Source organism: Bos indicus, chromosome 3 (genome assembly GCF_029378745.1).
Source record: "Bos indicus isolate NIAB-ARS_2022 breed Sahiwal x Tharparkar chromosome 3, NIAB-ARS_B.indTharparkar_mat_pri_1.0, whole genome shotgun sequence".
Taxonomy (NCBI): domain Eukaryota; kingdom Metazoa; phylum Chordata; class Mammalia; order Artiodactyla; family Bovidae; genus Bos; species Bos indicus.
The window spans coordinates 42,938,875-42,951,612 of NC_091762.1; the positions used below are offsets into that span (position 1 = coordinate 42,938,875).

The 12,738-nt window shown below is 37.9% G+C and overlaps 1 long non-coding RNA gene across 3 annotated transcripts in view; it reads right to left on the minus strand.

Annotated features, from left to right (window-relative positions):
* Positions 1-11,887, minus strand: part of LOC139182186 (uncharacterized) — a 68,859-nt gene extending 56,972 nt beyond the window's left edge. For all 3 annotated transcript variants that reach the window (XR_011565779.1, XR_011565778.1, XR_011565777.1), the window contains exons 1-2: positions 11,677-11,887; positions 10,977-11,139 (exon numbers count right to left, since the gene is read on the minus strand). This is a non-coding gene — a long non-coding RNA (uncharacterized lncRNA). The remainder of the gene's footprint in view (positions 1-10,976; positions 11,140-11,676) is intronic.
* Between the last annotated feature and the right edge of the window lie 851 nt (positions 11,888-12,738).

A 12,738-nucleotide genomic window follows, 5' to 3' on the forward strand; every position in this document is an offset into this window, starting at 1 on the left:
AAATTTATATTTAAAAAATAAATAAATCGTATAAAAAAGAAAGCAATTTTAGATAATCAGAAGCAGATTAAAAATGTTTTCAGCACCTTGGCTTTACAAGAAATTTCAAAGGAAGCCTTTCATCCTGAAAGGAAATGATATAAAATGGAAATCTTAATTGAAAGGAAGGAAGGAAGAGAACAAGAAATTGTAAATATGTGGGTAAATATAAAGGTCTATCTTTCTCTTCTTAATTTCTTAAAAATAAATTGACTAAAGTAAAAATAATAATGGTGTATTTCAGGTTTAGAACATATTTGGGGCTTTAAACATACAGTGTAAAATGTGTGACAATAATAGAACAAGTGATAGGAAGAGATAAAATTCAAATTGTGCTGTTATAAGGGTCTGACATATATATCAAATAGTATAGTATTAATTATAGATAGATAAGAAAGCTCTAAATATAATCATGTAAAGAGGTAGTTAAAAACATAAATGGAAGAGATAGAATGAAACTCTAAACAATTCTCAACTGAAGGGAAGATAGAAGAAAAAAGGCCCCACAAACAAAGGGAACAAATAGAAAACAGAGGGTGAGATGATATTAATTTAAACCCAATCATGTCAATAATTATATCAACTATAATTGAACTAATAATATTAAAAACTGGAGATTGAAGACTCATGAGGAAGCAAGACCTAGTTAGAACAATATACAGTTTAGAAGGGATATATTCTAAATATAAAAACAGTTTGAAAATAAAAAGGTAGGAAAATGAAAATTCAGTGTCAAATATATACCCTAGGTTTGACATTTCATTTTTAAAGGTTATAGCTATCTCAGAGGGACTGAACTAGATGTACTCTTATCCTTCCTCTGAAGCATAACAGTACACCACTGCACAATACCACCCAATCTGAAGACCAATAGTAAAGGAAATTCTTCAAGAAAAAATGAAAATCCATCAATATGAACATCTAAATAAAAAAACACATAGAAGTGTATCATCAGGATAAAAAATTTTTTTGCCAGTTTGTATTGCCAATTTCCAAAACAATGCAGCAAACATAAACCCAGTCCAGATGTCAATTATAAATACTAATATAGCTTGGGGTTTTATTTAAAGGCAGCAATTTTTTGAAATAGTTAATGCAGCAGTTGCTACATGATAATAATAGTACTTCAACTCTTCCTCTATCCTTTTAAATTAATTTTCCAAAGTTGGAGTGTAATCTTTTCCCCCTTAGACTATGCATTAATTGAGACTTCTCACCACTCTTTGTAATGTCTAGTATACAGTATTTCTACTTCTCATATCTTTGCTCTTCACAGTCACCTTATCCTGCCTCCCACCATCTAAGAAGAAAAGATGGTCAGACTAAGAAACAAGTGAAGTCTACAAGATGTCTGTATGTTTTGTGTGGCTTCAGAGTTAGATTGAAATTGCCAGGCACAGATTTAGTCTTGTAATTTTGTTTACACATTGGGGAAGAAAAATTCAATTTGTTAAATGTTTCATGTAACTATACCCAGGTTTTACCAAGCTAGGAACTTGGACCTTCTCTGTGTGTGTTAGTTGCTCATTTGTGTCTGACTCTTTGCGACCCCATGGACTATATAGCCCACCAGGCTCCTCTGTCCATGAGGAGATTCTCCAGCCATTCCCTTCTCCAGGGGATCTTCCAGAGCCAGGAATCAAACCTGGATTTCCTTCACTGCAGGCAGATATTTACCATCTGAGCCACTAGAGCTGAGAACTTGGACCTTTTATGTGTAGTGAATTTTTAACCCTAGTTTTCATAACCTGGAGGTCAGACTGTTGCTTTTGCATGATGTATGTAGTGTCTCTGGAGAAGGCAATGGCACCCCACTCCGGTACTCTTGCCTGGAAAATCCCATGGATGGAGGAGCCTGGTAGGCTGCAGTCCATGGGGTCGCTAAGAGTCGAACACGACTGAGCGACTTCACTTTCACCTTTCACTTTCATGCATTGGAAAAGGAAATGGCAACCCACTCCAGTGTTCTTGCCTGGAGAATCCCAGGGGCGGTGGAGCCTGGTGGGCTGCCATTTATGGGGTTGCACAGAGCCGGACACGACTGAAGAGACTTAGCAGCAGCAGCAGCAGCAGCAGCAGCATGTAGTGTCTCATGACTGCAGTTTGCTTTGTTTTATAGTATCTGTACTTGTATTTTTCAAGAGCTAATTTGTAAATAGATGATGTTATTTCTCCATTGAAAACACACTTTTTAAAAAAGCAAAATCCCCACTCCCAAAAAAAGGGTAGAACAATATGCAATAAAAAATTAAGTGTGATATAGTCACACCAGTCTGCTATTAACATCAAAGAGTCTTCAAGACAGGGAATCAGGGATGAAGTTATCTGATGATAAAAGGTTCAATTCATCAAGAATGATCCTAAATGCTTATATCCTTAATAACAAAATTTCAAAATATATGAAACAAAAATTGACAGAACTAAATGAAGAAACATATAGATTTGTTTCTACATGTTGCTGGATTTGATTTTTTAAAACATTTTTATGTCTATGAACATGTGGATTGGAAGACTCAATATTATTAGGATGTCAGTCCCTCTCAGATTGATGTATAGATCTAAGGCTATTCAATTTAAATTCTAAGCAGCTTTTTGTTTGTTGGTTTTTTGAAGAGACTGATAGGCAAAATCTAAAATTTATCTGTGAATCCAAAGGACCTAGAATATAATCTTTAAAAAGATAAATAAAAGTGAAACTCTTACACAAACTGACTGAACCTATCAACTTATTAAAAAGCTTATTATCAACTTATTAAAAAGCTGTAGTAATCAAAGTAGAAAGGTATTGAGAAAAGTAGAGAGAAATAGGATTACATAGAGAGAACAAAAATATACAAGCATTTTTAAAAGTTAAATGATTTTTGACAAAGCACCAAGATAGTTCAATGAAAAAAGAAAAGTCAACAAATAATAGTGCAATATAGGATATTTGTGTGGAAAAAATTAATCTCAACTGCCACATTATGTGATACATAAATATTAATTTGAAATACATGATGGGACTAAACTAGAAATTTAACACTATAAGACTTCTAGGGAAAAAAATAGGAAGTCATCATGATTTTCTGGTACACAGGGATTTCTTAGAACTCCAGAAGACCTAACCATAATATAAGATTTATATTTGTAATTTATAAATGTTAAGAACTTCTTTTTGCAGTGAGACACTGATAATAAAACAAAAATATAAACCACAGACTGGGAGAAAATATCTGAAATATACATATAAAATGAGAAAAGACTTGTTTCCAAGTCATATAAAAAACACTGACACAGCATCACTATCATCATCATCATCATCATTACCACCGTCATTGTCATTCAAATAACCTGAATTTTTAAATGGGCAGAAGATTGAGGGGGGGAACCAGTTAATAAAAGAGTATATATTAATGATAACTAGACATTTCAAAGTCTCTTCTCTGACCTGCGAATCAAAACCACCATGATATGACACTCCCATTATCTACCAAAGTGGTTAAAAATAAAGAGACCAACAGCACTAAGTGTTGACAAGGATGGGAGCAAGAGGAGCTCTCCTACTTTGGTGGTGGCCGGGTGAAATGGTATGCCCATTTGGAAACAGCTTGCCAGTTTCTTATAAAGTTAAATGTATACCTGTTCTATGACCCAGCAATTCAATCTTAGTTTTTAAAATCAAGAGCAATGAAAACACAATAGATGGTACTTGTTCTGAGCTCTTTAAATGAGATTTTCATAAACAAACTTTCTAAAAGGTTAAAGCAGGGGTCCCCAACTTCTGGGATCTAATGCCTGATGATTTGAGATGCAGCTGATGTAATAACGATAGAAATAAAGTGCACAAGAAATATAATGTACTTGAATCACCCTGAAACCCCTGTCCATGGAGAAATTGTCTTCCACAAAACTGGCCCCTGGTGCCAAAAAGGTTGGGGACTACTGGGAAACATACTTGCCAGCTCGACTTTCTTGTTGTTGTTCGGCTGTTAAGTCTTGTCTTACTCTTTGCAACCCCAGGGACTGTAGCACACCGGGCTCCTCTGTCCTCTACTATCCCCTAGAGTCTGCCAGGATTCATGTCCGTTGAGTCAGTGATGCTATCTAATCATTACATCCTTTACCACTCCCTTCTCCTTTTGCCTTCAGTCTTTCCCACATAAGGGTCTTTTCCAATGAGCTGGATCTTCACATGCGGTTCGTCAAAGTATTGGAGCTTTACGAACAGTCCTTCCAATGAATGTTCAGGGTTGATTTCCTTTAGGATTGACTGGTTTGATCTTCAGTTCAGTTCAGTCACTCAGTCCTGTCCGGCTCTTTGTGACCCCGTGAATTGCAGCATGCCAGGCCTCCCTGTCCCTCACCAACTCCCAGAGTTCACTCAAATTCATGTCCATCAAGTTGGTGATGCCATCCAGCCATCTCATCCTCTGTCGTCCCCTTCTCCTCCTGCCCCCAACCCCTCCCAGCATCAGACTCTTTTCCAATGAGTCAACTCTTCCCATGAGGTGACCAAAGAATTGGAGCTTCAGCTTCAGCACCAGTCCTTCCAATGAACACCCAGGGCTGATCTCCTTTAGGATGGACTGGTTGCATCTCCTTGCAGTCCAAGGGACTCTCAAGAGTCCATTTTGAACACCACAGTTCAAAAGCATCAATTCTTCGGCACTCAGCTTTCTTCACAGTCCAACTCTCACATCCATACATGACCACTAGAAAAACCATAGCCTTGACAAGATGGACCTTTGTTGGCAAAGTAATATCTCTGCTTTTCAATATGCTATCTAGGTTGGTCATAACTTTCCTTCCAAGGAGTAAGCGTCTTTTAATTTCATGGCTGCAATCACCATCTGCAGTGATTTTGGAGCCTAGAAAAATAAAGTCAGCCACTGTTTCCACTGTTTCCCCATCTATTTGCCATGAAGTGATGGGACCAGACGCCATGATCTTCGTTTTCTGAATGTTGAGCTATAAGCCAACTTTTTCACTCTCCTCTTTCACTTTCATCAAGAGGCTTTTTAGTTCCTCTTCACTTTCTTCCATAAGGATGGTGTCATCTGCATATCTGAGGTTATTGATATTTCTCCCGGCAATCTTGATTCCAGCTTGTGTTTCTTCCAGTCCAGCGTTTCTCATGATGTACTCTGCATATAAGTTAAATAAGCAGGGTGACAATATACAGCCTTTACATACTCCTTTTCCTATTTGGAACCAGTCTGACCAACCTAGACAGCATATTTAAAAGCAGAGACATTACTTTGCCGACAAAGGTCCACATAGTCAAAGCTATGGTTTTTTTCAGTGGCCATGTATGCATGTGAGAATTGGACTATAAAGAAAGCTGAGCACCAAAGAATTGATGCTTTTGTAATGTGGTGTTGGAGAAGACTCTTGAGAGTCCCTTGGACTGCAAGGAGATCCAACCAGTCAATCCTAAAGGAAATCAGTCCTGCATGTCCATTGGAAGGATGGATGTGAAGCTGAAACTTCAGTACTGTGGCCACCTGATGCGAAGAACTGTCTCATTTGAAAAGACCCTGATGCTGGGAAAGATTGGAGGCAGGATGAGAAGGGGACGGCAGAGGAGGAGATTCTTGGATGGCATCACCGACTCTATGAACATGAATTTGAGTAAGCTCTGGGAGTTGGTGATAGACAGGGAAGCCTGGCATGCTGCAGTCCATGGAGTCACAAAGAGTTGGACACAACTGAGCGACTGAACTGAACTGAACTGAATCCTTGCCAGGTAGTGCAGTGGTAAAGAATCTGCCTGCTGATGCAGGAGACGTGTGTTCAATCCCTGGGTCAGGCAGATCCCCTGGAGAAGGAACTGGCAACCCACTTCAGTATTCTTGCCTGGAAAATTCCATGGACAGAGAAGCTTGGTGGGCTATGGTCTATGGGATTGCAAAGAGTCAAACAGGACTGAGCACGAAGCACAAAACAAAAAAAAATAGTCCTTGTCTTGACCTGACTCTTGCTTTGTCGTTTTGTTATCATCTTAACCACCAGCTCTATTACTTTACTTCTCTCTTACATTTCAGTCCCTCTGATTATGGCTTCCTGATTTTTTGGCTTTTTTGGTTGCCTTTGCCATCATTTTCTTTGAGTTCTGTGTGCTCATCACCATGACGTTTGTCCAGCTTTCCTGTTTGTTAACTAACCCTTTGGCTTGTCCTCTTGATGCCCTTCTTAGAATTACCACTACAGGAAGACTTTTTGGCACTGATTCCAGCAGTCTGAGCTCTGTTCTGTTGTTTCGCTTTGATATAAGATCCTGGGCATTCCAAACCTAGCCTTCCTGGTTTATTATAAAATCATGAGGTAGATTTCCTAGAATCTCAAGTTTAAAAGGAATCCTAAAATCTGTAACAGTACAACCTCTGAGTTAAAAACTCTATATTCTTTCCATTATTTTGCCATTCTTTTTAACAGTTCTTCAAATATTTGATGGCACATTTCATATCTCTATGTCTCCTCTTCATAATCTAAATATCCCAGTTCTTTAGTCATCATTTCCAACTTGAGTGATTTCCCCGAAATTGGCATCATTTTTATTACTTACCCTTTTACAATGATTTATATGATCTGAAGAGAAATCAGAATGAAAAAGTTGGTTTAAAAACTCAACATTCAGAAAATTAAGATCATGGCATCTGATCCCAGCACTTCATGACAAATAGATAGATAGGGAAATAGTGGAAACAGAGACAAACTATTTTCTGGGTTCCAAAATCTCTGCAGATGGTGACTGCAGCCATGAAATTAAAAGATGCTTGCTCCTTAGAAGAAAAGCTATGACAAACCTAGACAGTATATTAAAAAGCAGAGACATTACTTTGCCAACAAAGGTCCACATAGTCAAAACTATGGTCTTGTCAGTAGTCATATATGGATTTGAGAGTTGGAACATAAAGAAGGCTGAGTGCTGAAGAATTGATGCTTTTGAACTGTGATGTTGGAGAACTCTTGAGAGTCCCTTGGACTGCAAGGAGAGCAAAGTAGTCAATCCTAAAGACAATCAACCCTAAATATTCATTGGAAGGACAGATGTTGAAGCTGAAGGTCCAATACTTTGGCCACCTGATGTGAAGAGCTGACTCATTGAAAAAGACCCTGATGCTGGGAAAGATTGAAGGCAGGAGAAGGGAATGACAGAGGACAAGATGGCTGGATGGCATTACTGACTCAATGGACATGAATTTGAGCAAGCTCCAGGAGATGGTGAAGGACAAGGAAGCCTGGCATGCTGCAGTCCATGGGGTCACAAAGAGTTAGACACAACTGAGCAACTGAACAACAGCAAATTTTACAATGAAAGGTGGAAAGAATTTTTTTTTTTTAAGTCTCAATTATGTTCTGACCAGTGTGGGCTAGAAAAAGGCTTTATATTACTTACTATTAACTTTTACCTAACTTTTTCCGTGGTGATGATCAGGATCTTTTAAAATCTTTATTCTGGAATCAGCATATTCGTTACTTCCTGCTTCAGCTTCAGCCTCCTCTCAGATCTGAATCATGAAGCTGGGGTCAGTGTCATGCTACTTCCCATGAAGGTAGACGCCTTCACTAATTTCTCTGCAGCCATGTGCAGATATACAACATGTTGCCAAGGATATGTCCAGATATGTTATGAGTGTTGAAGGGTTCTGTATAATTCTCTTCTGCTTATTGTAACTCCCTCTCATCTCCTATTCACAGAAACCATCTGAATTCCAATGAGGGAGATATTATCAGATGGAAAATCTTGAATCCATGTTGATTTACTCTTTAGCGTTAGTAACAAATTTATTTTCACACAGAACTGATTGAAACACATCCATGTGTCTATCACAGAAGAGATTCTTGCATGTGTGAGAATTCCTCTAGGTACTGCTCCATTCACCCTGTACACATTGTGTAGTCATTAAAGCAGTTATCCTAAGTGTCCACATCCTCCCCAAAGACTTAAAGAAACTCTCTCAGACCCTTGCCAAAATTCTGATTTCATCACATTTATTGTACTCCTTTTATTTACAGCCTTCAAAAAAATGAAAGCTAGTTTGGCATAACTTTCTTTCCCCTTTTAAATTTTGATTATTACTGCTCCATTTTTATTTTAAAAGCTTTAGAATCTTAGCAAGGTCCATGTCAAGCTCCCCTTTTCATGCTGTTTAGCAATCTACCTATTTAAAGAATAATCCAGAATTAGTGGATTTTTTTTCTTTGCAATTGGGATGTGATTTCTAGGTCTTTATTATTAAAATAGGCTTCCCTGATGGCTCAGGTGATTGGCTCAACCTGCCAATGCAGAAGATGCAAGCTTAATCCCTGGATCAGGAAGATCCCCTGGAGAAGAAAATGGCAACTGAATCCAGTATTCTTGCCTGGAAAATCCCAAGGACAGAGGAGCCTGGCAGGCTACAAGTCCATTGGGTTGCAAAGAGTCGGACATGACTGAGCACACTTACACATTATTAAAATAAAGAAAAGTTATTGATATTTGAATATTTATCTTGTATCCAGCTATTTTGCCATTACTGCTTGTTATTGTTGTGGTTTTACTCAAATTCATTTGGGGTTCTAGGGTTTCAAATATAATCAGCAAAAGCAGATAACTTGATCTCATCTTTTTGAAACCAGTTATTTTACATTCTTGTTGCTTTGCCTTATCTAGAACTTCCGAGACAATGTTTAATATTAACAATAGAGTGAACAAAAATTTGGAATTTCTTAGAAATTAAGACTGATATTACTAGATAATTATTGGATCAAACAGAAATCAAAAGTGAAAGATAACCAATCTATCTAGAGAGGAATGAAAAAGATATTCTGCCAAAATCTATAGAAATAGCAAACACTGAGGCAGGGGAAAACATAAACATATATGTGTATAGATATATATATATATACACATTCATATATATATATTCTTAGATGACTTTGTCATTAAAGAAAGTAATAAAAAATCAAAGGGGAGAAAAGAACTTAGTATTTATTTTAAGAAATTAGGGAAGAAAAAGAAACAGATGAAATTAATTTTAAAAAGAACTTAGTATCTATTTGAAGAATTTAGGAAATAAACTAAGATGAAATTAATTTTAAAATTTTAAGTAATGACTCTGTTCCTGGAAAATCCCATGGGCAGAGGAGCCTGGTAGGCTGCAGTCCATGAGGTCACTACAAGTTGCACACAACTGAGCGACTTCACTTTCACTTTTCACTTTCATGCATTGGAGAAGGAAATAGCAACCCACTCCAGTGTTCTTGCCTGGAGAATCCCAAGGACGAGGGAGTCTGGTGAGCTGCCGTCTATGGGGTTGCACAAAGTCAGACACGACTGAAGCAACTTAGCAGCAGCTGTTCTTCCTGTCTCCCTCTTACAGGGAGCTTTCTGATTACTTTGGACCCACTTCTCAAGTCTAGGGTAATCCACCACCCGCCCCCCGCATCTCAAGATCCTTAACTATATCTGCAAATGCATTTTTTACCATATAGATACCATATTCATAGGTTCCAAAGATTAGAACATGAACTCTTTATTTGGGAGGTTGTGGGGGGCGGGGGGTCATCATTTGGCTTACCACTCAAAAATTTGGGCTAAGATTCTCTTTTCCAAAGTGATCAGTTTCTGCTAAATGCTTATTAATTAGGTTTTCCTTACCATCTGTATCTTATGACCTTTTTTGCTTGTTTGGTGCAATGGCACCAATTTGGTGTCAGGCCAGGTCTCTTTGGGCAGCTTTAATTCTTACTTTCACTAGTACAGAACACTATAAAGCACTTATTTTGCCTTTCAAAATTGTTCTTTTTTCTTTTACATTTGCTTTCTTGCTGACTTTTAATTTCTTTCTTTCAAAGTTTCCAAATTCAAAAGGTATGAATATACATTAACCGTCAAACACGCACTCAAGAAATTCACTCATGATGACAGATGGCCATTTCAACACAGTAGCTCATAAGTTTCTTTTAATGTCAACAGAAGGAAGTTAAGTGTCCAGTGAATAATCTTGGATATTTAGCATTAATAATCTAGGATTCTTTTCTCTTCAGAAAACACACAACAAAAACTTATCTAACAGTATTATCAGCCCTTTGTCCTTTCCATAACACACTGAATACCTAAGACAAATGTCTTTTTTAAGGTTGCTTTCAATCTGTCCTTCAAAGATATCTAAGCCTGTAGTTGTCTATTTCATGTGCATGAATTAACAGTAACACGGTATAGAGAGTAACAGTGCCAATTCTAGAATCAGATCAAGCATAGTCTGATTCCATAGCTCTATCAATTACTAAATTTAGGGAAACTACTTAAGTATTCCAGTTCAGTTTTTCTATTGGCCAGATAACAGTACTTAGCTGGATTAATGTGAATATTAAATAAAATAATTCATGGAAAGCACTCAGTCCAGGATAGTAGTAGTAGTGTTAGTTGCTCAGTCGTGTCCAACTCTTTGCAACCCAGTGGACTATCGCCTGCCAGGTTCCTCTGTCTATGGGATTCTCCAGGTAAGAATACTGGAGTGGATTGTCATTCCCTTCTCCAAAGGATCTTCCCGAGCCAGGCATCGAACCCAGGTTTCCTGCACTACAAGCAGATTCTTTACCCTCCAAGCTACAGGGAAAATCCTTAATCCTGGATAGACATGCCATAAATTCTCAACAAATATTACTTATCAGTTGTTTTTACAAAGGTACCATTAAAAATGTGCCAGACACATCAAACAGGGATTTGTTCCCCAGCTTTGATCAGCCTGAAAAACAGGCACCCTAATTCTGGAAGCAATGGGACCACTGCCGAAAGAAAACTTAGGTTCTTCTTCCCCTAGGCATGTCATTAATGTTGACATTGTTTATTGAGTAAAAAGAAATATGTTGGCTTATGCTATCATTATCCTTAGATCCTGAAGGTAATAGTATTAGTAGCATCATTGCTCAATTGTGTCCAATTCTTTGCGACCCCACGGACTGTAGCTCACCAGGCTCTCCTGTCCATGAGATTCTGCAGGCAAGAATCCTGGAGTGGATTGCTGTTCCCTTCTCCGAAGGATCTTCCTGACCCAGGGATCAAACCCAGGTCTCCTGCATTGCAAGCAGATTCTCTACTGTCTGAGCTACAGGGAAGATCCTGAAGATATATTTCTTCAAAAGGAAACAGAAAAAAGAAAGATATAGTCCTCTAGAATTTCTGTTACCATTAGTCATGTTTCTCCATTGTCTTCCTGATAAAGCTATAAAAACTCTTTTAAGACTCCAAAAGTTCCTTTACTTGTTTGGAGAGCCTGAAAAATTAGGACTACTGTTATTCAGATAAATGCTAGTAGCACCCATGTCTCCTGTGCCTGGCTGGAAGAAGGGCCGCAAAGCAGAGTTTGCTTAACAAGGGTGAAACTGGAAGAGATGTAAAGCAGAAGAATTTTCTTATATCAAAGATGTAGACACAATTGTACAGCTACTTGATTGAAAATTTCTGAGGAAATCAAATGAATTAGTAAATTCAGTTGGTCAAACACAGTAATTTAATAAAATGACAGATTTCTCCTTTCCCAGGATTTCCTTAAATCCTTCTTTATCTGCTTAAGTGTTATCAGATTCCATAGTAGCAAATTATGCCAGACTGGAAAAGAGTGAGCAAATGATTCTTGAGGCATAAAGTCAAAATTTGCATAAGGCACCTACCTGTGGTTTCTCGGATAGCTGTTGAAATCATCACTGTACCCTGATGTTTAAACCTCAATATTTCACTTCAGTGTGGCCAAGCAATTCTGATTGAGTCCTTCCCCAAGCCCTGTGAGAGTGTGCAGTGACGGTGTGCAGGCTCTTCATGTCACCTTCCCTCCCTCCAAGCTTTATTTAGAAATTCCAGAGGAGGTTTAGTGGTGAAAGGTTGTTCAAGTACTTTCCTCTCCTTTTTATTCCCTTCAGAGCAATTACTCAAACACTCAGAAAGCCAAAGCAGCTGTCTCACTCCATGTCTGGATCACAGAGCCCTAAATATTTATAGGTCTCTGAGAATTCCAAGTCTCAAGTTCAGGTAGGATGCTATTCTTACTTGCTGTTTGAAGACTTACTCGCCATGGTTAACACACTAGAAAATAACTGTTTTGACTGTGTAATACATTCTAATTTGGAAAATTGATATGGTATAAATAAAATAAAATTACCCATAATACCACCATCAATGTTACACTGAGATCTCTTTTCATCGCTCTATGTATATATGCATATAAAGTCACATCCAACTCTTTGAAGCCCCATGGACTATATCTAGCCAAGCTCCTCTGTCCATGGGATTTCCAAGGCAAGAAAACTGGACTGGGTTGCAACTTCCTTCTCCAGGGGATCTTCTCAACCCAGGGATTGAACCTATGTTTTCTGCATTGGCAGGAAGATTCTTGACCACTGAGCCACCAGGGAAGCCTGTATATGCATATAGACACACAATATTCAGATTTTTATGATGTTTTCAAGTTTTACATACAATTCTTATTCTGTTTTTGTTAATCTATTTGGCAGAAACATGGGAGAATGTAAAAAAATTACAGTAAAAACTGTCATTTTTTTACTGTGAGTTGTAACAAATTGTGGGAGGCCTTAAATGCTGTCGTGGAAGTTTGGACTTTGTTCAGTGCTTTAGAAGGTTGACACCTCATGTTCACTTGGTATTTTCTGTTTATGCCTTTCTGTGTGTGTGTCTGTATGCACAGTCATGTCTCAAAAAGTTTGACATGACTGAACACA